Below are 24682 nucleotides of genomic sequence, written 5' to 3'. Positions count from 1 at the left end.
CGTTCTATGTTCTGTGAATTACAGCCCATGTCATTTCTGCTTCAGATCTTAGTGAGTGATTATAAATCTTCGTGATTAATTCTAGATCTGGTACCCTATGGAGGAAAGAAGAGGTTGCTTTCAAAAAGGAGGTGAGGTGTACCATGCAGCTGGACTTATACTGATATGCCAACAGAAACGAGGATCGGGAGCTGAGCTTTGACATGAGTTAACATAAAAAAACTGTTTCAAGAGCTTTTAAAATGTAAGCCACAGTGCATCAAGTCACAGATACTGAACAAATTAAATTACTAAACACTTTTTAAAATAGTAAGGAAGGCAGCCCTGAAGGGAAATCTGAACTAGTCAAATAGCTGTAAAATACACAGGGTGTAAAAAAACACAGCAAGTACAATTCATAAAATATCCAAATATTGTCAACACTATGAAGGCTAGTCGCAAGGACTCTTCCCAAATTTTTCTTTAGCTCTGGTGACCTTTATATTTTTAAAATAAATGGTCCTTTGCTGCAATCTGTAACCTGGAAAACAACACTCCAAATCTGTGCATGCGCACGCAGTAGCATTATCCATGAACATGACACCCAGGCGGGAAAACAGGAAGATTTTTATGGCACTACGTTATCCACAGTAATACAATAACCAGATAACCTGCTCATCTTGTAATGTCAATTTGAGGGATAAGTTTGACCAAGATCTCAGGGAAGGGTCTTCTGCTTTTCTTCAATACAATGCCTTGGGACACTATACATCAAACTGTAAAGGGAAACTGGGCTTCAGTTTAACATCCTGATGAAGGACTTTTGCCGGAAACGTCGATTTTCCTGCTGCTCAGATGCTGCCTGACCTACTGTGCTTTTCCAGCACCACTCTGATCTAAACTTCAGTTTAACATCAACATTTGAAAATTGCATCTCTGACGTTCCTGGAGCATCAGCACAGATATTTGTGCTTGAGTGTCCTTCCCAGTTGCCTGGTTCACAGTGTTCCAGGTTCAAATGCCACTTCAGGGCCAGCGCACAAAAATCAAATCTGATACTTCAGTGCTGAGGGACCTGGGTACTGCCAGAGGTGCAGCCTTTTGGACGATACATTCAACGGAGGAACCTCTGCCGGCTCCGAATGATGTTCAAAAAAACATGACACTAATCTGAAGGAGTATTGCCCAATGTTTATTCTTCATCGACACTACTGATCTATAGTAACTGGTTATTATCATACTATGGTGAGAGTTTGCTGTAAGCATGTTACCGTGTTTCCTACATTACAACAGCGATTACAGATTTTCAAAACGCACAGTCCTTTGAGATGACAAAAGGGGCACAGAAAGCGCTACACAAATGCAAGACTAAACCTCAGGGATGAACCTTCTGACTCAAGGGATCGAAGCATTACAATTGAGTCCATAGAAGACAATCAGAAGGAAGACTTACAATAGTGGGGGTGGGTGAGGGGGTGAACGTGCAATTTTGAGATCCAGGCAGTTTAATTGCGAGCTTTTCCACGCCTGAACGTCATGTTTGAACCTACAATAAGGTGACGGGTCAGCCAGCGACTACAACAGCAGTCCAGTTGTTGGCTGTATCAGACCGACTGAATCCTGAATCCAACGGAGCACTTTATCTATGGGTAGGGAAGTAGGACGAAAACATTGTTCAACTCCAAATCCTGCTGTTTAAAACCACCACGAAAGTCCGCGCAACTGTTCCAAAAGTTAAGACATTTACAAGCCTTTGCCGTTTTCACGAGACAAATGTATAGACTGCATAAGGCGAGAACTAAGAATGCAGTCCTGTGTAAAGGATACAATAGTTATTGTAATAGTAGCAGTTTCAGAGTAGCACTGGGAAAATTACCCGCTGCTGGTCACAAAGTTGTTACAATTCACAAAGTATCCATTTGTCTCTCAATCTGGGTCAACATTCCATTTACTTCAGCGACCATCCCATGGGCTATCTGATCACTTCAGACATCGCTCAGAGAACGCCAAAGTTTATCCACGACAAATGCAACGTGAAAAAAAAATAACAACTGTCCTGTGCAGTCACAGGCTCACCGTTTGCCAAGAAGTTCCTGAAAGCTCAGGAGGTACCTCCCAGCTGTCAATGTTCGGCTGATTTGCTAACGGCATGTCCGGTGCTGCCTCCTGCAGTCCTGGATGCTCGACAAACAAACTGTGGCGGGTGACCAGGAGAATCTCCTTGCAGCTCCCCAACCCAAGCAGACTCTCAGATGAAGGTTTTTTTTTAAAAAGTCCGAAAGTGTGAGAGAAACTCTTGCAGTTTGTGTGGCTAGACAGAGTTAATATGACTTCTCAGTCTTGAATAGTCATGATTTGGAGATGCCGGTGTTGGACTGGGGTGTACAAAGTTAAAAATCACATATTGGAGTCGAAACGTTAACTTTGTTTCTCTCTCCACAAATGCTGCTACACGTAGTGTTTCTCCAGCACTTTCTGTTTTTATTTCGGTTTTCCAGCATCCACGGTGTTTTGCTTTTAAATAAGCACGGAGAATGCTAGGGAAAGTGGCAGCATCTGTGGAAAGAGAAACCGGCTTAACGTTTCGAGCCTGGTATGTCTTTTTAAGAACCGGTAAATTGCTTCTATTTGATGTTAAATTCACTACAACTCCGCTCACCCGCCCCCCCCCCCCCCCCCATTATCATGGGGACGTTGCTTTGAATTATAGAGGTGTCCAGCATCGAATGAGACCTTTAAGTCAAACTTGTCAATGCTGACCAGATATAGAACATAGAACATAGAACATTACAGCGCAGTACAGGCCCTTCGGCCCTCGATGTTGCGCCGATCAAAGCACCCCTAACCTACACTAAGCCACTATCCTGCATATACCTATCCAATGCCCGCTTAAATACCCATAAAGAGGGAGAGTCCACTACTGCTACTGGCAGGGCATTCCATGAACTTACGACTCGCTGAGTGAAGAACCTACCCCTAACATCAGTCCGATATCTACCCCCCCTTAATTTAAAGCTATGCCCCCTTGTAATAGCTGACTCCATACGTGGAAAAAGGTTCTCACTGTCAACCCGATCTAACCCCCTAATCATCTTGTACACCTCTATCAAATCACCCCTAAACGTTCTTTTCTCCAATGAAAACAACCCCAAGTGCCTCAGCCTTTCCTCATAGGATTTTCCTACCATACCAGGCAACATCCTGGTAAACTTCCTCTGCACCCGTTCCAGTGCCTCCACATCCTTCCTATAGTATGGCGACCAAAACTGCACACAATATTCCAGATGCGGCCGCACCAGAGTCTTATACAACTGCAGCATGACCTCAGGACTCCGGAACTCGATTCCTCTACCAATAAAAGCCAGTACGCCATATGCCTTCTTCACTGCACTATTTACCTGGGTGGCAACTTTCAGAGATCTGTGTACATGGACACCAAGATCCCTCTGCTCTTCCACACTACCAAGTATCTGACCATTAGCCCAGTAATCCATCTTTTTATTACTCTTACCAAAGTGAATCACTTCACACTTAGCTACATTGAACTCCATTTGCCACCTTTCTGCCCAGCTCTGCAGCTTCTCTATATCCCGCTGTAACCTGCCATATCCTTCCTCACTGTCTACAACTCCTCCGACTTTCGTATCATCCGCAAACTTGCTCACCCAACCTTCTAACCCTTCCTTCAGGTCATTTATAAAAATGACAAACAGCAATGGTCCCAAAACAGATCCTTGCGGAACACCGCGAGTGACGGCACTCCAAGATGAACCTTTGCCATCAACTACCACCCTCTGTCTTCTTCCAGCCAGCCAATTCCTAATCCAAACCTCCAACTCACCTTCAATGCCATATCTCTGTATTTTCTGCAGTAGCCTACCATGGGGGACCTTATCAAACGCCTTACTAAAATCCATATATACCACATCTACCGCTTTCCCCTCATCTACCTCCTTAGTCACCTTCTCAAAGAATTCAATAAGGTTTGTGAGGCACGACCTGCCCTTCACAAAACCATGCTGACTATCCTTGATCACATCACTCTTATCCAGATGTGCATAAATCCTATCCCTTACAATTCTCTCTAAGACTTTGCCCACAACAGAAGTGAGACTCACTGGCCTATAGTTACTAGGATTATCCCTACTCCCCTTCTTGAACAAGGGAACCACGTTTGCTAGCCTCCAGTCCTCTGGCACTACTCCTGTCGACAAAGAGGACACAAAAATCAAGGCCAATGGCTCTGCAATCTCCTCCCTTGCTTCCCAGAGAATCCTAGGATAAATACCATCAGGCCCAGGGGACTTATCTATTTTCACCCTTGCCAGAATTTCTAACACCTCTTCTCTACATATCTCAAAGCCATCCATTCTACTTATTCGTGCCTCAGTATTTATATCGACAACAATGTCCTGTTCCTGAGTGAATACTGACGAAAAGTATTCATTCAGCGCCTCCCCAATCTCTTCAGCCTCCACACGCAACTTCCCATTACTATCCTTGATTGGACCTATTCCTTCCCTAGTCATATCTAATTAATCTAGTTCCATTTGGCCCATATCCCTCTAAATGCTTCCTATCCATATACCCATCCAGATGCCTTTTAGATGTTGTAATTTTAGTAGTCTCCACCACTTCCAATGGCAGCTCATTCCATACACCACCCCCTGGGTGAAAAAGTTGCCCCTTAGGTCCCTTTTAAACCTTTCTCCACTCAACTTGAAGCTAAGCCCTATAGTTTTGGACACCCCTATCCTGGGAAAAAGACCTTGGCTATTCACCATATCTATGCCCTTCATGATTTGGGACTAGATTGGGTTGGGATATCTGGTCGGCATGGACAGGTTGGACCGAAGGGTCTGTTTCCGTGCTGTACAATTCTATGGCTCTACGACCCTTCCAAAAGCAGTGCAACCATTGTGTTGTACACTTGCAACATGACATCCTAACTCATATACTCAACTACCTTCACTATTTTTTCTACCTGTGACTTCACCTACAAAGAACTGTGAACTCCAAAGTTGTTTTTTTTTGGTAACACTCCCCAGGACCGTACCATTAAGACCATGCCCTGACTTGCCTTACTAAAACCCAATACCTCACATTTATCTAAATTAATTTCCATCTGCCACTCCTCAATTCATTGGCCCATCTCAGCAAAGTCCCATTGTATTCTGAGATAACTTTCTTCATTTTCCACTACATCACCAATTTTGGTGTCATCTGCAAACTTACTAACCATACTTCCTATATTCACATCCAAATCATTTATATTGAATTGGGAGTTCCAGGGCATGCTGACATGGGGCACACAGACACAAAATGGCTGCTGAGACATAAATTGGTCACTTAGCACACAAGATGGCCGCTACGCCATTACATGGAAAAGTACAACAAAGCATACACAGACACTGCCTGAGGCCAACAGGATACCAGCACAATAGACACAGAGCATAGAGATTAATTTAAGGTTGGTGGGGGAGTGAATACACATCAGTACATCTACTGCCCGCCAAACTGTCTGAGTCCAACCACCACCTTCAGTAGAAATGTTAACTATCTGAGACTGCTTGTATACAAGTGTTAATACCTTCGATTTGCAGGTATTTCTCAGGAAGAACAATCATGACCAATTATTGCAGCAATGAACTTCTGCGCAGCTGCTGAAACTGACAATGACTCTGTGATGTTTTCTGTAAACAAACCATGCTGTTGAAACAAAGACTCGATATCTGGACCATTATACCATGAAATGTATAAAACACGTGCTCCAAGGGTGAGAGAAGGCTCACAGCTGACAGCCATGTTGGCGGATGTCTCTCTCTCTCTCGGTCTCTGGAGCTCCGGTTTCTTTATACAATAAACTCTGTCATTGAATCCTGATTCTGACTCCAAGACTGGTGATTTTGTTTTCCCCACAGTAATATAAATGATAAAAATCAGTGTATCCAGCGCTGATCCTTGCGGCACAGTGCTGATCACAGGCCTCCAGTCTGAAAAATAACCACCACCACCCTCTGTCTCCTACCTTCAAGCCAATTTTGCATCCATATGGCTACCTCTCCCTGGATTCCATGTGATCTAACCTCGCTAACCAGTCTTGTTGACCTGCTTTGCTAAAGTTCATATAGACAATTCGGCGAAAGTGAGTACTGCAGATGCTGGAGATTAGAGTCAAGAGTGTGGTGCTGGAAAAGCACAGCAAGTCAGGCAGCATCCAAGGAGCAGGAAAATCGACATTTTGGGCAAAAGCCCTTCATCAGGTTTTTGCCTGAAATGTCGATTTTCCTGCTCCTTGGATGCTACCTGACCTGCTGCACTTTTCCAGCACCACACTCTTGACCCCATATAGATAACGTCCACTGCCCTTCCTTCATTAGCCTTCTTTGTCACTTGTTCAAAAATCTCAATCAATGAGACATGATTTTCCATGCACAAAGCAATATCCCTATTTCCCATGCAATATCCCTATTCAGCTCTTCCTTTAAAAATACATGTAAATCCCATCCGACAGAATCCCCTCCAACAACTTGACACTACTAACAAACAGCTCACTAGTCTATAGTTTCATGGTTTTTCCTTACTATCTTTCTTAAACAATCATAACATATTAGCCAACTTCCAGTCTTGCGACACCTCACCTATGGCTTTCAGTGATAGAAATATCCCAGCAAGGGGCCTAGCAATCACTTCCCTTGCTTTCCACAAAGTTCTGGGATACACCTGATCTGGTCCTGTGAATTTATCGAATTTTATGCATTTTAAGATGTACAACTCCTGCTCCTCTATAATATGGACACTTTTCAAGGTATCACTATTTATTTTCCAAGTTCTCTATCTTCCGTATTCCTCTCCGACAGTGAATACTCATTTAATATCTCACCCATCTCCTGCGAATCCACACATGGACAATCTTCCTTTAGTCTTTAATGTATTTAGAGAATCTCATTGGATTCTCCTTAACCCTATTTGCCAAAACTATCTCATGTCTCATTTTTGTCTTCCTGATTTCCTCTTGAGTATACTCCTGAGCTTACAATCCTCTCGGGATTCACTTGATCCCAACTGTCTATTCCTGCCAATATTCCTGCGTTTTCTTGACCAGAGCTTCAATTTCTCTAGTCACCCAACATTCCCTACATCAACCAGCCTTGCCCTTCACATGAACAGAACAAGCCTTTGGACTTCTATTATCTCATTTTTAAAGGGGCTCCCACTTTTCAACCATCGCTTTACCTGCGAATAGCCTCTCCCAATCAACTTTGAAAGATCTTGCTAATGCCATCACAATTGAGCTTACTCCAATTTAGAACTTTAACTTTTAGATCAAGTCAATCCTTTTCCATAACTATTTTAAAACTAATAGAATTATGATCACTGGCCACAAAGTGCTTCCCCACTGACACCTCAATTACTTACCCTGCCTTATTTTCGAAGAGAGGTTTAAGTTGTCCTCCTTCCACATACTGAATAAGAAAGTTTTCTTGTACACACTTAATAAATCCCTCTCCATCAAAGTCCTTAACACCATAGCAGTTCTCGTCTGTGGTTGGAAAGTTAAAATCTCCGACCGTTATAACTCTATTGTTTTTCCAGATGTCTGAGATCCCCTTAGAAATTTGATTCTCAATTTCCCACTGACTATTGGGAGGCCTATAGTACAATCCCAGTAAGATAATCATCTCTTTCTTATTTCTCAGTTCCACCCAAATAACTACATTGGACATACTCCCAGGAATATCCTCCTTAAGTATAGTCATAATGTTATCCCTAACCAAAAACGCCACTCCCCTTCCTGTCTTGCCATCCTTTCCATCCTTCCTATAGCATCTGTACCATGGAACATTAAGCTGCCAGTCCTGCCCTTCCCTGAGCCATGTTTCTGTAATGGCTATGATTTCCCAGTCCCATGTTCCCAACCATGCCCTGAGTTCATCTATCTTACCTGTCAGGCTTCTTGCATTGAAATAAATGCAGTTTAATTTTTCAGTCTTATCTTATTTTTTGCTTTGCTCTTGCCTTCCTTGACTATTTGATTTGCTCCTCTTTTCAACTGTACCAGCCTCAGACTCAGCTCTTTTCTCATTATCTGTTTGGGTTCCACCCCAAACCACTACCCCCTGCCCCAACCACCCCATGTATCACTGGCAAGAGATTCCAATGACCCAAAAATGCAAATCCCTGCCCCCTGTACCATCTCCTCAGCCATGCATTCATCTGTTCTATCCTCTCATTCCTACTTTCACTAGCACATGGCACCAGGAGTAATCCAATTATTACCACCCTTAAGGACATGCTTTTTATCCTCCTGCCTAATTTCTTATTATCTCTCTTCAAAACTTCATCCCTTTCGCTTTCTAGGTCATTGGTATCAACATTTACAATGACCTCCTGCTGGTCACTCTCCCCTTTGAGAATATTCTGCACCTTCTCCAAGACATTCTTGACCCTGGCACCAAGGAGACAACACACCATTCTGATGTCTCACTGTCGGCCACAGAAACATTTATTTGTACCCTTGTGTCACATGTGAACAGTACTGCCATCTCCCATGGAGGTGGGAATGAGCTGAGAATTAAAACAAATTAGGACTTTGGCCGAAAATTCTAATTTGCAGTTCCTTCCCACCCGTGTTGTTTTTAGGGGAACTTTTTCTGCATTTGGGAATGCCTTAAGCATGAGCACAGCACAAAGATCTTCTGAGGTCAAGGCCATTATTGTGAACCCAAAAGATATATTTGCCTCACCATCCTCATGCTGGTATGGGTTTGGAAGCCCTAAAAGATATTGGTGCAGTTTGTGCCCATGTGTAGCAAGACCTGGACATGATCCAGACATGGGCTGATAAATTGCTGCCCCCAACATTCCTGCCCCAATAGCAACAAGCAATGACTATCTCCTACAAAATAGAATCAACTGTCAGAGCTTGACATTCAAAGGTATCACCATTCCTGAATCCCCCATTTTCAATATCCTGGGGCTAACATTGACCAGAAACTGGTCGGATCAGTCATATAAATACTGTGGCTACAGGAGGCTAAAAATTCTGTGGCGAGTAACTCACCTCCTTGTCTTCCCATTGTTTGTCCAACAGCTGAAAAATGTGTTGTTGGAAAAGCGCAGCAGGTCAGGCAGCATCCAAGGAGCAGGAGAATCATTGTTTCGGGCATAAGCCCTTCTTCAGGAATTGTCCAACATTTACAAGGCACAAGTAAGTCTGATTTTATCACCTAAGACGGAGATAAGACCAAGTTTTTTTTAAAAGGGTACTAGTGAAACTACCATTTCTCATCCTTAGCATACCAGGTTTCATTTCCAGAACAATACTTCATTGGTTAATATTCTACTTTGGGAAAAGAAGATATAGTACAAATCGTAACTCTGGTAAGTGGATCCAATTTTTTCCGTATCTGATCAAATCATGGGATCTTACCTTCGGAGAAAGGACCGTTGACCGTTTGTGCCGGCTCGGTGGAAAATCTATCAGATTAGTACCACTTCCCCAGTTGTTTCCCCATAGCCCTACAATAAATCTCACAGTTAATTTTCATGGAAATAAAGCTAGAAGGTTCATTTTCAGAAGGTTTGTCGCCCAACTAGGTAATGTTTTCAGTGAACCTCCAGATAAAGCGCTGGTGGCATGACCCTCTTTCTATTTGTGTGTTTAGGTTTTCTTGAATTGATGATGTTATTTCCTGTTTTTTTTTCCTCAGGGGATGGTAAATGGGATCCAAATCAATGTGTTTATTTATAGAGTTCCAGTTGGAATGCCATGCTTAGTGTTCCTGGCTTGGGACTGTGAAAAATCTATCATAGTTCCTATTCCCAATTGGTCTAGTAATCTGTTGGAATAAAGTCATAAAATGATGAACAGTTGATTATTCAGAAAGAAGAAGATAGGTTAACTTAAAAAGTGCAAACGTTATCAGAGCATGCTCAGTTTGACCTAACACAGAGAGAATAGCCAGTTGGATAAGAGAACAAAACACTGGCAGGATTTCAAACCAGTGGTGTGATATTTTATCATATGTCAGCTCCTGCAATTTGTTACAGCCCCTGCTGGAACCTGCAATTTCCTGAATAAAAATGTTTTATCGGATATTAATTGAGAATAAGTTGCAGAATGGAATTCTGGCTTTTAGTTTTTCCACAATGCTCAAATCCAAGGAAGTCCATCAAAAATGCAGTCACTTATTGTAATATAGCCAAGAGGTAGGAAATGTGGAAGCCAAGTCGTCCACAGTAAGCTCTCATTAACTGTTATGGTGTGTAATAATAATTGTATAATTTGGTGATGTTGGCTGAGACATAAGTATTGACCAAAATACCAGAAATATCTGCCCTGCCCTTTAAGTGCCATTTGCAATAAAGCCATGAAATAATGAACAGCTGATACATAACTGAATATTCAGAAGAAAAGATAGATAAAGTTAAAGAATGCAAACATTATCAGAGGACAGCTAGTTGGATTTGTTACTAGAGGGCTTTGTGGCTGAAGGACCTCTTCTGTGCTCTGTGAATCTATAACAGCCTACTTAAGAGGGAATAAAGTTCTAAAATAAACAAAATTGAAGTCCGAGATTTTTAGATCTAAATCTTGTGCAGCAAAATTCTGGAAATAATCACAAAGCAAAATAAATTCATAACATACCCTCACTGCTGATCAGTTTTCCTGGAAAACTGCAGATGAAGCTGACAACATATTGATGGAAGTAATGATGAATAGCGTCACTAATCTTATTATGGTGCAGTTTGTTTTGGGAGAGAGTTTAAATCAGAAACATCAAAGCCCTGGAAAGCTACAGGACATTCATGAGCTTTCGGGGTCACTGAGAGGGTCTAATTTATAAAGGTGCTGGTGCTGGACTAGATTAGATTAGAATACTTACAGTGTGGAAACAGGCCTTCGGTCCAACAAGTCTACACCGACCCGAAGCGCACCCACCCATACCCATTCCCCTACATTTACCCCTGCATCTAACACTACGGGCAATTTAGCGTGGCCAATTCACCTGACCTGCACATCTTTGGACTGTGGGAGGAAACCGGAGCACTCGGAGGAAACCAACGCAGACACGGGGAGAATGTGCAAACTCCACACAGTCAGTCACCTGAGGCAGGAATTGAACCCGGGTCTCTGGCGCTGTGAGGCAGCAGTGCTAGCCACTGTGCCACCATGCCGCCCACTGGGGTGGACAAAGTTGCTACCTGATGAAGAAGTAGCGGTCCAAAAGCTTATATTTCCAAATAAAGCTGTTGGACTATAACCTGGTATTGTGTGATTTTCAACTGTGTCATTGTGGGTGCTTCTCTCGTATTGATATACTCAGTGTAGCCAGGAAATGTGGAGAGTGTCCACTGTTTCTTTGGTGGCGGTCTCTGTTGCATGTTTAATCTTTTCCTCTTCCTCATTTTTGGGACCTGTTTGTGCCAATCCATATTGCAGCATGCCTTAACTCCTTGGACATAGTGGTTACACTATTATCCAGATTGATAAATAAGTGAGGGAAAACAAGGCTACTGAGACAAAGAGGCCATGCTGCTGGCTCTGTCTACTTCACTATATTGCTCTCACTGCAGAGGTGGGGAGGCAGAGATAATATTGTTGACAACGTAGGGTGAAAGTTATTGGCACACGGAGATGTTTTGTCTTTTTCTGATGGCTGCTGTTAGTCCATGCACTGTCTATGTCAGATATTACAAACTACTGAGTGAATGTGAAAACGTACTTCTGCTTTTAAAATTCTGCAGAACAGTATTGCAACATCTTTTTAGTTTTAAAAATCTAGATTTTAGAATACAGTTTTAAAAAAATTATTTCATGGGATGAAAGTATCAGTGGCTAGGCCTCTGGGTTTGGGAGCCCAAAACTAGAGGGCATAGGTTAAAGGTGAGAGAAGAAAGATTTAAAAGGGGCCTGAAGGTCAACATTTTCACACAGTGTGTGATGTGGGTATGGAACAAGTTCCCAGAACAGATGGTGGAGGCTGGTACAATTACAACATTTAAAAGGCATCTGGATGGGTGCATGAATAGGAAGGGTTTAGAGGGATATGGGTGAAATGCTGGTAACTGGGATTAGGTCAGATTGGGATTTATGGTCGATATGGAAGAGTTGGACCAAATGGTCTGTTTCCGTGCTGTATAACTCTATGACTCTATCCAGTAAGACTGCTTTAAATAAGAAATTGTTTATTTGCCTGATTAACAGTGACTTCCTGACTAAATACATTAGAAAGTTTGCTTTGCACAAATTGGAATGGAGCAATTGATTGAGATGTAAATTGCAATGAAAAGACTAGCTTTTTAAAATTTGGTAAATTATCATTTCAATTGGTATGGAATAATTTTAATTCCAACGAGAGGAATAAAAAAAAATTCTTGCTGAGAAACATTTTTGCTGCGGGCTAATTGTACGTACAGAATCTTTTCTCTTCAAAGGCTTTAGAATCGCTGTTTATATATGAAAAGAACTGTAGAATACAGTAGATAAGGAGCTTGTAAAGAAATCACTCCAACCAAGCGAAGCGAGAAGATTTTTCAGAATTACTGCTAATGTTTTACAGATTTGTGTCAAACAACATGAAAGCACAGCTGGCAGGATTTGGTAAAAGGAATCCATGGAACACATTACACCACGGAAAATTGAAGATTATAATGGAATTACAGAAGATCGCACGTCCAAAACTACCAGTGACACTTCGATTCAGCAAGAACAGACTATAATTATAAACATCTGGTAACAAGGACAGTAATCCATGGATTGTATTCAGGCATGATAAGTGTGCTACTTGAGAGCATTATACTGAATGTAATGAATACAGTTCGTCCACAAAAATAACCAGGCGTATTGTAATTAGGTGGGATTACTACCATTCTTTTTCATTCTGCTTGAGGATATAGTGAACAGTCTTTCTGGACTGAGATCTTGGGTTTAATTAAAATTCAGGCACTCCTTGCCAAAAGTTGCAGTTCCCCTAGTTTCACAGAAAAAGCTGAGCAGAGATTTTCAGCTAGAGTTCTTAATGTACGTGGTAGTCATTGGACTCTAGACTGACTGGAGATCAGTTGAATTAGCTGGCACTTGAATTGATGAGGACATTTATAATATACATTGGAGGTGCCTTCAAGGAATAATCAAATATAGTTTGTTTTATTTTTACAGCTTCACACATGGGGGTTGCTTTGTATTTGCAAAAGTAATGCTATTTCATTTCTCTTGAATGAGAAATAAAGTGAAATAGTATTCAAATCACTTCTGTTTGGGGAAATTGTACTCCCAGCCAGGAAGTTCTTTACATTGTTTGGCACTTTCTTGTTTGTCCAAGAGAGCATTATAATTCTGCAGAGGTATCACACATCCACAACGTTCACACTCAGCAACAAGAAAAAGACTCTCCACTCCACAAATTCCACAAAACATGCATCGATTTAAAAATATGGATTTCTTGGTATTTGCAAATTAATTTTGACATCACACTGGATTTAGACTCAATGCCACTGGGGAATTTTTCCCTCTCTGATGTGGCAAAAATGGCTAAAAAGGTGGAAAAGTACACAGAATGAAAAACTCAGATTCTTGGCATCAAGAACATTTGTTCAGTTTACCACTCAAATGACAACTTCAAAATCATACCATTGGAGGTTACTTTATTTCTGTGTATTTACATTTCATTAAAGCCCTAGCTTTACCTTATTTATTTAAACACTTAATTTTCCTCTCCTCTACCAAGACTCTACATGGCTCAAATTCCCAAGACGTAAACCAAAGTGAGCACCTGATGGTTGCAACTCACTGAATACTTATCCTGGTTTTCACCTAATTACTTCTTAAGAAGAACATCCTGTATGTTGCCTGGGCAACTTTCTCCTCTACCAATTATTCTCGAAAGTCAGGCATCAACAAATAATCAGCCCCACCACATCACTGTGCCTGCTCTTGGATGAACTCACACACCACTTTAACTCTTCCCCACTTTGGCCTTGATTGTTTCTGCCAGGTCATTTTGCATGTTGGCACACATACGCATCCCATGCATCTATTGCTTTGATTTTTCAGTGCTCAGTCATTTTGCACGCCCTTGGAGGTGGTGAGACTCTGAGGGAAAGTCACTGATCTCGCTTGCAGTCACACTGTCTATGTACTGAGTCGAGAGCCAGGGACTGAAATCACAGGCCATAATGCTGCTCCTGGCCCAGACTGTCCCCAAACTGACCAAAGTGGCCCCATGACCACACACAAACACAGTGGCCATGGAACCAAATGAAAGTGGTCATCACATCCCCTGTATCCAAGTCCAGCAGTTACCCATCCCCAGTTACAGGACATCATAGACATGAGCACAAACCTGCAGAGTTCATGAACAGAAAAGGTTTTCACTCCAACAATGCTTCAATTATATATGTCTATTGGTGCTTAATTCAGTACGGTCTGCACTAGATATCCTGGCAACCAACATGATGTGTACATACTGAGGAAGTAACAGGTACCTCCTTCCAAAGTCCTTGGGCCATAACACGATGGCTGTTGAGAGACAATACTACATCCTCCATACATGGCTGATACCTTTCAGAGATCCTCAGACCAATGCAGAATGAATATACAATGCTGCTCACACTTCCACCAAGGCCATAGTGCAACAGACTATAGAACTCCCGAAGATAAGATTTCGACATGTGGACTGCACCGGCACAGCCTTGTAAAGTAAATGATTCCACATCATTATGACCATCAGAATTGGAGCTTACAAAGTGAGGATATCTTGGATAAAGACACAATGAGGGAATGGTAGCAAATTCTTCAGGTGAAGATGAAGCTAAGGATCAAGGCATTGGCCAGGAGGGTCTTCCTACCTGCCTATCTTTTTTTCCACCTATCCACTCCACCCTCCTCCCTGACGTATCACCTTCATCCCCTCCACCACTCACCTACTGTACTCTATGCTACTTTCTCCCCACCCCACCCTCCTCTAACTTATCTCTCCACCCTTCAGGCTCTCTGCCTGTATTCCTGATGAAGGGCTTTTGCCCGAAACATCAATTTTACTGCTCCTTGGATGCTGCCTGAACTGCTGTGCTCTCCCAGCACCACGAATCCAGAATCTAGTTTCCAGCATCTGCAGTCATTGTTTTTACCTATTGTTGAACCTGTTAGGCCAGGGATAACGCAAGTGATACTCGCTTACAGGATGAATGAACCGGGGTTGGATTACAGTTAATTGTTTAACATTCTGTGTATAATATTGAAAGCAGACGAGGTTCAGTGCCAGGGGGAGGTGGACATTGTGATTTTTTTGCAGCCTTTGACCTTCATGTAGCTTAACAAATATCCCCATTATACATCTGATTGTATACTTCATTTGCACTTATTGCCAGAGAGATGTATGATAGAGTTAGAAATACAGTTGCCTTTAAAGCTCTTCCAGAAGATATTTTCTAACCAGCCTGTTCAAGGATGGTATGACACATCTCTGGAGCAAGTTGGATTTGAACCCAGGTGTCCTGGCTCAGAGGTAGGGACACTATCACTGTGCCACAAGAGTTCCAAGGCTCAGCCAGACGATATTTACTAATCAAACTGTTCAGACATTGAGTCATACAGATGTACAGCATGGAAACAGACCCTTTGGTCCAACCTGTCCACGAAGACCCGATATCCCAACCCAATCTAGTCCCACCTGCCAGCACCCAGCCCATACCCCTCCAAACCCTTCCTATTCATATACCCATCCACATGCCTCTTAAATGTTGCAATTGTACCAGCCTCCACCACATCCTCTGGCAGCTCATTCCATAGATGTACCACCTTCTGTGTGAAAAAGTTGCCCCTTAGGTCTCTTTTATATCTTTCCCCTCTCACCCTAAACCTATGCCCTCTAGTTCTGGACTCCCCGACCCCAGGGAAAAGACTTTGCCTATTTATCCTATCCATACTCCTCATAATTTTGTAAACCTCTATAAGGTCACCCCTCAGCCTCTGATGCTCCAGGGAAAACAGCCCCAGCCTGTTCAGCCTCTCCCTGTAGCTCAGATCCTCCAACCCTGGCAACATCCTTGTAAATATTTTCTGAATCCTTTCAAGTTTCACAACATCTTTCTGATAGGAAGGAGACCAGAATTGCACTCAATATTCCAACAGTGGCCTAACCAATGTCCTGTACAGCCGCAACATGACCTCCCAACTCCTGTACTCAATACTCTGAACAATAAAGGAAAGCTTATCAAGCGCTGCCTTCACTAACTTATCTACCTGTGATTCCACTTTCAAGGAGCTTTGAACCTGCACTCCAAGGTCTCTTTGTTCAGCAACACTCCCTAGGACCTTACCATTAAGTGTATAAGGCCTGTTAAGATTTGCTTTCCCAAAATGCAGCACCTCGCATTTATCACAATTAAACTCCATCTGCCACTTCTCAGCCCAATGGCCCATCTGGTCCAGATCCTGTTGTAATCTGAGGTAACCCTCTTCAATGTCCACGACACCTCCAATTTTGGTGTCATCAGCAAACTTTCTAACTGTACCTCTAATTCAAATCATTTATGTAAATGACAAAAAGTAGAGGGCCCAGCACTGATCCTTGTGGCACTCCACTGGTCACAGGCCTCCAGTCTGAAAAACAACCCTCCAACACCACCCTCTGTCTTCTATCTTCGAGCCAGTTCTGTATCCAAATGGCTAGTTCTCCCTATATTCCATGAGATCTAACCTTGCTAATCAGTCTCCCATGGGGAACCTTGTCAAACGCCTTATTGAAGTCCATATAGATTACATCTACTGCTCTGCCCTCAATCTTCTTTGTTACTTCTTCAAAAAACTCAATCAAGTTTGAGAGACATGATTTCCCACACACAAAGCCATGTTGACTATGCCGAATCAGTCCTTGCCTTTCCAAATACATGTACATCCTGACCCTCAGGATTCCCTTAAATAACTTGCCCACCACCGAGGTCAGGCTCACCGGTCTATAGTTCCCTGGTTTGTCTTTACCGCCCTTCTGAAAAAGTGGAACCACGTTAGCCAACCTCCAGTCTTCTGGCACCTCACCTGTGACTATCGATGATACAAATATCTCAGCAAGAGGCCCAGCAATCACTTCTCTAGCTTCCCACAGAGTTCTCGGGTCCACCTGATTAGGTCCTGGGGATTTATCCAGTTTTAACTGTTTCAAGACACCCTCTAATCTGGACATTTTGCAAGATGTCACCATCTATTTCCCTACAGTCTATATCTTCCATATCCTTTTCCACAGTAAATACTGATGCAAAATATTCATTTATGATCTCCCCCATCTCCTGTTGCTCCACACAAAGGCCGCCTTGCAGATCTTTGAGGGGCCCTATTCTCTCCCTAGTTACTGTTTTGTCCTTAATATATTTGTAAAAACCCTTTGTATTCTCCTTAATTCTATTTGCCAAAGCCATCTCATGTCCCCGTTTTGCCCTCCTGATTTCCCTCTTAAGTACACTCCTACTTTGTTTATACTCTAAGGATTCACTCGATCTATCTTGTCTATACTTGACATATGCTTTCTTCTTTTTCTTAACCAAACCCTCAATTTCTTTAGTCATCCAACATTCCCTATACCTACCAGCCTTCCCTTTCACCCGGACAGGAATATATTTTCTCTGGATTCTTGTTATCTCATTTCTGAAGGCTTCCCATTTTCCAGCCGTCCCTTACCTGCAATCATCTGCCTCCAATCAGCTTTCGAAAGTTCTTGCCTAATACCGTCAAAATTGGCCTTTCTCCAATTTAGAACTTCAACTTTTAGATCTGGTCTATCCTTTTCCATCCTTTTTTTGAGTGGGAGCAGCGGCTGAGTAAAAACGAACCCGGAAGACTACAGCTTAGGTAAGACAGTTTGTTTTAAAATTACTTACCTGTAGCAGGCAGCGGTGATTTTTTCCTCTCTCTTCACAGAAAGAGCGGGAGCAGCAGAGGAAGTGACATCTACCAGAGGGGCAGCCGGGAAGGAAAGCAGTGTGTATAAATACTCACCCTTTGACACCAACGGTCATTTGAGTGGGAGCAGCAGTGAGTATATAAATCAGAAAGGCGGCTAAAACCGAGATTCTACACCTGTAGTATCTCCCACCCACCCTCCTCCTCTAACCTCCTTAACTACACTGTATTTTAAGGTAAGGATTTTCTATTTCTTTACCAGTGACTGGTTAAAAATTTACTTTGTTTTTGTGTGTGTATATATATATATTAATTCTTTTTTAGGGAAAGACTATAGCAGAGAGGTATCAGAAAGTATTCTAACTCAAACTTGTATAAAGTAACTAAGTAATTAATTAACTAAGCAGAGATGGCTGGGCAGGTGATGTGCTGTTGCTGTATGATGTGGGAGCTGGCTGATCCCATTGTGAATGGCAGTGACCACATCTGCAGCAAGTGCTGGTTGCTGGAAGAACTCCGGATCAGAGTTGATGATCTGGAATCTGAGCTTCAAACACTGCGGCACATCCGGGAGGGGGAGAGTTACCTGGACGCTTTGTTTCAGGAGGCAGTCACACCTGGGAGATTAAGTAATTCACATTCAGTTAGTGATCAGGGACATCAGAATGTGACTGTAAGTGAGGCAGGTAGGGGGAACCTGAGTTCAGGAGTGCAGGAGCCTCAGCCCTTGACCTTGTCCAACAGGTATGAGATTCTTGCTTCCTGTTCGGATGAGGAAAAAGGCTCTGGACAGGATGAGCCAACTGACCAAGGCACCATGGTGCAGAAGGCCATTCAAGAGGGGGGAGTTAATAGACAAGTAGTGGTTATAGGGGATTCTATAATTAGGGGGACAGATAGTACCCTTTGCAAGCTGGATCGGGAGTCTCGCATGGTGTGTTGCCTGCCCGGTGCCAGGGTGCGGGACATCTCCGACCTGCTTGAAAGGATATTGGAGCGGGAGGGGGAGGATCCAGTTGTTGTGGTCCACGTTGGGACTAACAACATAGGCAAGACTAGGACGGAGGACCTGTTTGGGGATTACAAAGCACTAGGCAGGAAATTGAAGCACAGGTCCTCAAGGGTCATAATCTCCGGATTACTGCCCGAGCCACGTGCCAATTGGCATAGGGACAAGAAAATTAGGGAAGTAAACACCTGGCTAAGGGATTGGTGTGGGAAAGAGGGATTCCACTTCATGGGGCATTGGCATCAGTTTTGGAACAGGGGGAGATCTGTACCGTTGGGACGGTCTCCACCTGAACCGATCAGGTACCAATGTTCTAGCGAAGAGTATAAATAGGGTGGTCAGTAGGACTTTAAACTTCTGAGTTGGCGGGGGGGGAAGGGATAGTGAAAGCGACAGGGATTATGGTGTTAAATGGAAAGACAAGCAGCAGGATAGCATGTGTCCAGGCGGATTTAAAATTGAGGCAGACTGGGAATGCAGAAAAAAGCAAGGATAACTTAGGACATCATATGATTTCTCTAATAAGAAAGTTAGCATTAAGGCACTTTACCTGAACGCTCGTAGCATTCATAACAAAGCAGATGAACTAATGGCACAGATCATAGTGAATGATTATGATGTGGTAGGCATCACAGAGACTTGGTTACAGGGGGGTCAGGACTGGCAGTTAAACCTCCAAGGATTTTCACTTATCAAAAAGACAGGGAGGTCGGCAGAGGGGGTGGGGTTGCCTTGTTAGTTAAGAACAATATTACATTTATGGCACTGAATGACATAGCGTCAGATGATGTGGAGTCTGTGTGGGTGGAATTGGGGAACCACAAAGGCAAAAAAACCATAATTGGAGTTGTGTACAGACCTCCTAACAGTGGTCAGGACCAGGGACGCAACATGTACCGGGAAATAGAGAAGGCATGTCAGAAAGGCAAGGTCACGGTGATCATGGGAGACTTCAATATGCAGGTGGACTGGGTAAATAATGTTGCCAGTGGATCCAAAGAAAGGGAATTCATGGAATGCTTACAGGATGGCTTTTTGGAACAGCTTGTCATGGAGCCCACAAGGGAGCAGGCTATTCTGGACCTAGTGCTTTGCAATGAACCAGACTTTATAAAAAATCTTAAAGTAAGGGAACCCTTAGGAAGCAGCGATCATAATATGGTAGAGTTCAGTCTGCAGTTTGAAAGAGAGAAGGCAAAATCGGATGTAATGGTGTTACAGTCAAATAAAGGTAATTATGAGGGCATGAGAGAGGAACTGACAAAAATAGACCGGAAGCAGAGGCTTGCGGGGAAGAAAGTAGAGCAAAAATGGCAGGAGTTTGTGAGTATAATTGAGGACACTGTACAGAGGTTCATCCCCAAGAAAAGAAAGATTATCCAGGGAGGGATTAGACAGCCATGGCTGACAAAGGAAGTCAGGAAATATATTAAAGAAAGAGAGAGATCCTATAAAGTGGCCAATAGCAGTGGGAAATCAGAAGATTGGGAAGGCTACAAAAACAAACAGAGGATAACAAAGAGAGTAATAAGAAAGGAGAGGATCAAATATGAAGGTAGGCTAGCCAGTGATATTAGAAATGATAGTAAAAGTTTCTTTCAATACATAAGAAACAAACAACAGACAAAAGTAGACATTGGGCCACTTCAAACTGATGCTGGAAGCCTAGTGATGGGAGACAAGGAAATAGCAGGAGAACTTAACAAGTACTTTGCGTCAGTTTTCACAGTGGAAGACATGAGTAATATGCCAACAACTAAAGGGAGTCAGTAGGCTGAGTTGAGTATGGTTGTCATTACAAAGGAGATAGTGCTAGAAAAGCAAAAAGGTCTTAAAATTGATAAATCTCCTGGCCCCGATGGGATACATCCTAGAGTTCTGAGAGAGGTGGCTGAGGAAATAGCAGAGGCATTGGTTGAGATCTTTCAAGAGTCACTGGAGTCACGGAAAGTCCCGGATGATTGGAAGATCGCGGTTGTAACCCCATTGTTCAAGAAAGGATCAAGACAAAAGATGGAAAATTATAGGCCAATTAGCCTAACCTCGGTTGTTGGTAAAATTCTAGAATCCATCATTAAGGATGAGGTTTCTAAATTCTTAGAAGAGCAGAGTCTGATTAGAACAAGTCAACATGGATTTAGTAAGGGGAGGTCATGCCTGACAAACCTGTTGGTATTCTTTGAAGAGGTGACAAGTAGGTTAGACCAGGGAAGCACAGTGGATGTGGTCTATCTAGACTTCCAAAAGGTCTTTGATAAGGTGCCACACGGGAGACTGCTGAGCAAGGTGAGGGCCCATGGTGTTCGAGGTGAGCTACTGGGATGGATTGAGGATTGGCTGTCTGACAGAAGGCGAAGAGTTGAGATAAAAGGTTCTTTTTCAGAATGGCAGCCGGTGACGAGCGGTGTCCCGCAGGGTTCAATGTTGGGGCCACAGCTGTTCACATTATATATTAATGATCTCGATGAAGGGACTGGGGGCATTCTAGCGAAGTTTGCAGATGATATGAAGTTAGGTGGACAGGCAGGTAGTACTGAAGAAGTGGGGAGGCTGCAGAAGGATCTAGACAGTTTGGGAGAGTGGTCCAGGAAATGGCTGATGGAATTCAACGTGAACAAATGCGAGGTCTTGCACTTTGGCAAAATGAATAAAAGTACAGACTACTTTCTAAACAGTGAGAAAATTCGTAAAGCCAAAGTACAAAGGGATCTGGGAGTGCTAGTCGAGGATTCTCGAAAGGTCAACCTGCAGGTTGAGTCTGTGATTAAGAAAGCGAATGCAATGTTGTCACTTATCTCAAGAGGGTTGGAATATAAAAGCACCATTGTGCTACTGAGACTTTATAAAGCTCTGGTTAGGCCCCATTTGGAGTACTGTGTCCAGTTTTGGTCCCCACACCTCAGGAAGGACATACTGGCACTGGAACATGTCCAGCGGAGATTCACACAGATGATCCCTGGGATGGTAGGTGTAACATATGAGGAACGGCTGAGGATCCTGGGATTGTATTCATTGGAGTTTAGAAGATTAAGGGGAGACTTAATAGAGACGTACAAGATAATACATGGCTTGGAAAGGGTGGATGCTAGGAAATTGTTTCCATTAGGCGAGGAGACTAGGACCCGTGGACACAGCCTTAGAATTAGAGGGGGTAAATTCAGAACAGAAATGCGGAGACATTTCTTCAGCCAGAGAGTGGTGGGCCTGTGGAATTCATTGCCGCAGAGTGCAGTGGAGGCCGGGACGCTAAATGTCTTCAAGGCAGAGATTGATAGATTCTTGTTGTCTCAGGGAATTAAGGGTTACGGGGAAGAATGCAGGTAAGTGGAGTTGAAGTGCCCATCAGCCATTATTGAATGGCGGAGTGGACTTGATGGGCCAAATGGCCTTATTTCCACTCCTATGTCTTATGGTCTTATCATGATTTTAAAACAAATAGAATTATGGTCGCTAGCCCCAAAGTGCTCCCCCACAAGTGCTCCCCCACAAGTGCTCCCCCACTGACACCTCAGTCACCTGCCCTGCCTTACTTCCCAAGAGTAGGTCAAGTTTTGCACCTTCTTTAGTAGGTACATCCACATACTGAATCAGAAAATTGTCTTATGCACATTTAAGAAATTCCTCTCCATCTAAACCTTTAACACTATGGCAGTCCCAGTCGATATTTGGAAAGTTAAAAATCCCCTACCATAACTACCCTATTATCTTTACAGATAGCTGAGATCTCCTCATAAGTTTGTTTCTCAATTTCCCTCTGACTATTGGGGGGTCTATAATACAATCCCAATAAGGTGATCATCCCTTTCTTAGTTCTCAGTTCCACCCAAATAACTTCCCTGGATGTATTTCCAGGAATATCCTCCCTCAGCACAGCTGTATTGCTATCCCTTATCAAAAAGGCCACTCCCCCTCCTCTCTTGCCTCCCTTTCTATCCTTCCTGTAGCATTTGTATTCTGGAACATTAAGCTGCCAGTCCTAACATCCCTGAGCCATGTTTCCATAATTGCTATGATATCCCAGTCCCATGTTCCTAACCCTGCCCTGAGTTCATCTGCCTTCCCTGTTAGGCCCCTTGCATTGAAATAAATGCAGTTCAATTTATTAGTCCTCCCTTGTCCCTGCCTGCCCTGACTGTTTGACTCACTTCTGTTCTCAGCTGTACCCATCTCAGTGAGGAAAGAGATCGATCTATCGATCTATCATCCTGGGTCTCACCCCCCCCCCCCCCCCAATCTTACTAGTTTAAATCCTCCCAAGCAGTTCTAGCAAATTTCCCTGCCACTATATTAGTCCCCTTCCAATTTAGGTGCAATCCGTCCTTCTTGTACAGGTCACTTCTACCCCAAAAGAGATTCCAATGATCAAAAAAATGTGAATCATTCTCCCATACACCAGCTCTTCAGCCATGCATTCATCTGCTCTATCCTCCTATTCCTGCCCTCACTAGCTTGTAGCACTGGGAGTAATCCAGATATTACTACCCTTGAGGACCTCCTTTTTCAATTTCTGCCTAACTCTCTAATCTCCCTTCAGAATGTCAACCTTTTCCCTTCCAATGTAGTTGGTTCCAATGTGGACAATGACCTTCTGCTGGCCCTTCTCCCATATGAGAACATTCTGCACCCTCTCTGAGACATCCTTGATCCTGGCACCAGGGAAACAACACACCATTCTGCTTTTTCTCTGCTGTCCACAGAAATGTCTGTCTGTACCTCTGACTACAGAATCCCCTAACAGAATTGATCTCTTGGAAGCCAACGTACCCCTCGTTGCATTAGAGCCAGTCTCAATTCCAGAAACTTGGATGTTTGTGCTACATTCCTCTGAGAATCCATCACCCGCTACATTTTCCAAAACAGCATACCTGTTTGAAATGGGTATACCTACAAAAGACTTCTGCACTAGCTGCCTACCTCTCTTACCCTTCCTGGAGTTAACCCATCTATGTAACTGTATCTGAGACTTTCCCCCCTTCCTATAACTGCGCTGTTGCTGTTGCAAATTCCTCATCGCTTCTAACTGTCTCTCCAGCTGACTACAAACCTCTGGAGAAGATGGAACTTGAACTCTGGCCACCTGACTCGATTGCCCAATCCTTGACCAGAACATCCCAGAGTTGATTGGGAATAGTGGACTATCTACTTAAAGTTGTGTTCTTACAAGTGATTGTTAATGGATGAAAAGTACCATGGATGATTTGGTAATGGGAAGAAGAAAACCGTTTAGTTGTGTGTAAATACACTGCTGGATCTAGGAAACACTAAACAGCTGAGCTCTTGCATTGGCCAGAATGAGCTCTGCACGTAATTTCATTAATTGGAAAAAACACAGGTGATTTCGTGGCTGTGGAGAATAACAGGTGAAAAGTACCACAGGTGATTTGGTGATGGGAAAACAGCCAACCATGTGTGTGCGATTACCCTTCTGGATGTAAGACAAAAAGGGGAAGAAAAAGCTGAGGGGTCCTTGTGGTGTAGTGATAGTGTCCAACCTCTGAGCTAAAAGGCCTGTGTTCAAATTCCACCTGATTGAGGTGTAACAACACATCTGAAGAAGTTGATTGAAAGTATCTATCACTGTCCTCTTACATTATCCTTTAAGAATTCTTCCTATCTTGTACTTTAAATCAATTGTCTCCTATCTCAAAAAAACACAGATGTGTTCTTGGCTACATCAGGACTAAGGTGTTCTTGGTGAGGGAACACACAGTGCCCATCAGTACCTTGGTGGACAGTGTTGGTCATTTGGGCGATTTGGTATATCAGTGGTGGTTTTGTAAAATAAAAGGTAA

At 43.1% G+C, this 24682-nt stretch overlaps 1 protein-coding gene across 4 annotated transcripts in view; it reads right to left on the bottom strand.

Annotated features, from left to right (window-relative positions):
- The window catches only part of klhdc3l (kelch domain containing 3-like), a 120621-nt gene that overhangs the window by 61656 nt on the left and 34283 nt on the right, over positions 1-24682 (bottom strand). Inside the window, exons 1-2 of one of the 4 annotated variants that reach the window (XM_072579877.1) lie at positions 1856-2085; positions 1433-1622 (exon numbers count right to left, since the gene is read on the bottom strand). The exons of 1 other annotated variant lie outside the window; for it this stretch is intronic. The gene's annotated coding sequence lies outside the window, so the exon portion shown is untranslated. Of the gene's footprint in view, positions 1-1432; positions 1623-1855; positions 2086-9043; positions 9163-24682 lie in introns of those variants that run through there. 2 more of the 4 variants (XM_072579879.1, XM_072579876.1) reach the window with 2 other exon arrangements.

This window comes from Chiloscyllium punctatum, chromosome 10 (genome assembly GCF_047496795.1).
Source record: "Chiloscyllium punctatum isolate Juve2018m chromosome 10, sChiPun1.3, whole genome shotgun sequence".
NCBI classification, from domain to species: domain Eukaryota; kingdom Metazoa; phylum Chordata; class Chondrichthyes; order Orectolobiformes; family Hemiscylliidae; genus Chiloscyllium; species Chiloscyllium punctatum.
Note: the sequence above shows the minus strand (reverse complement) of the source record. Positions and strands in the feature narration are given on the sequence as shown.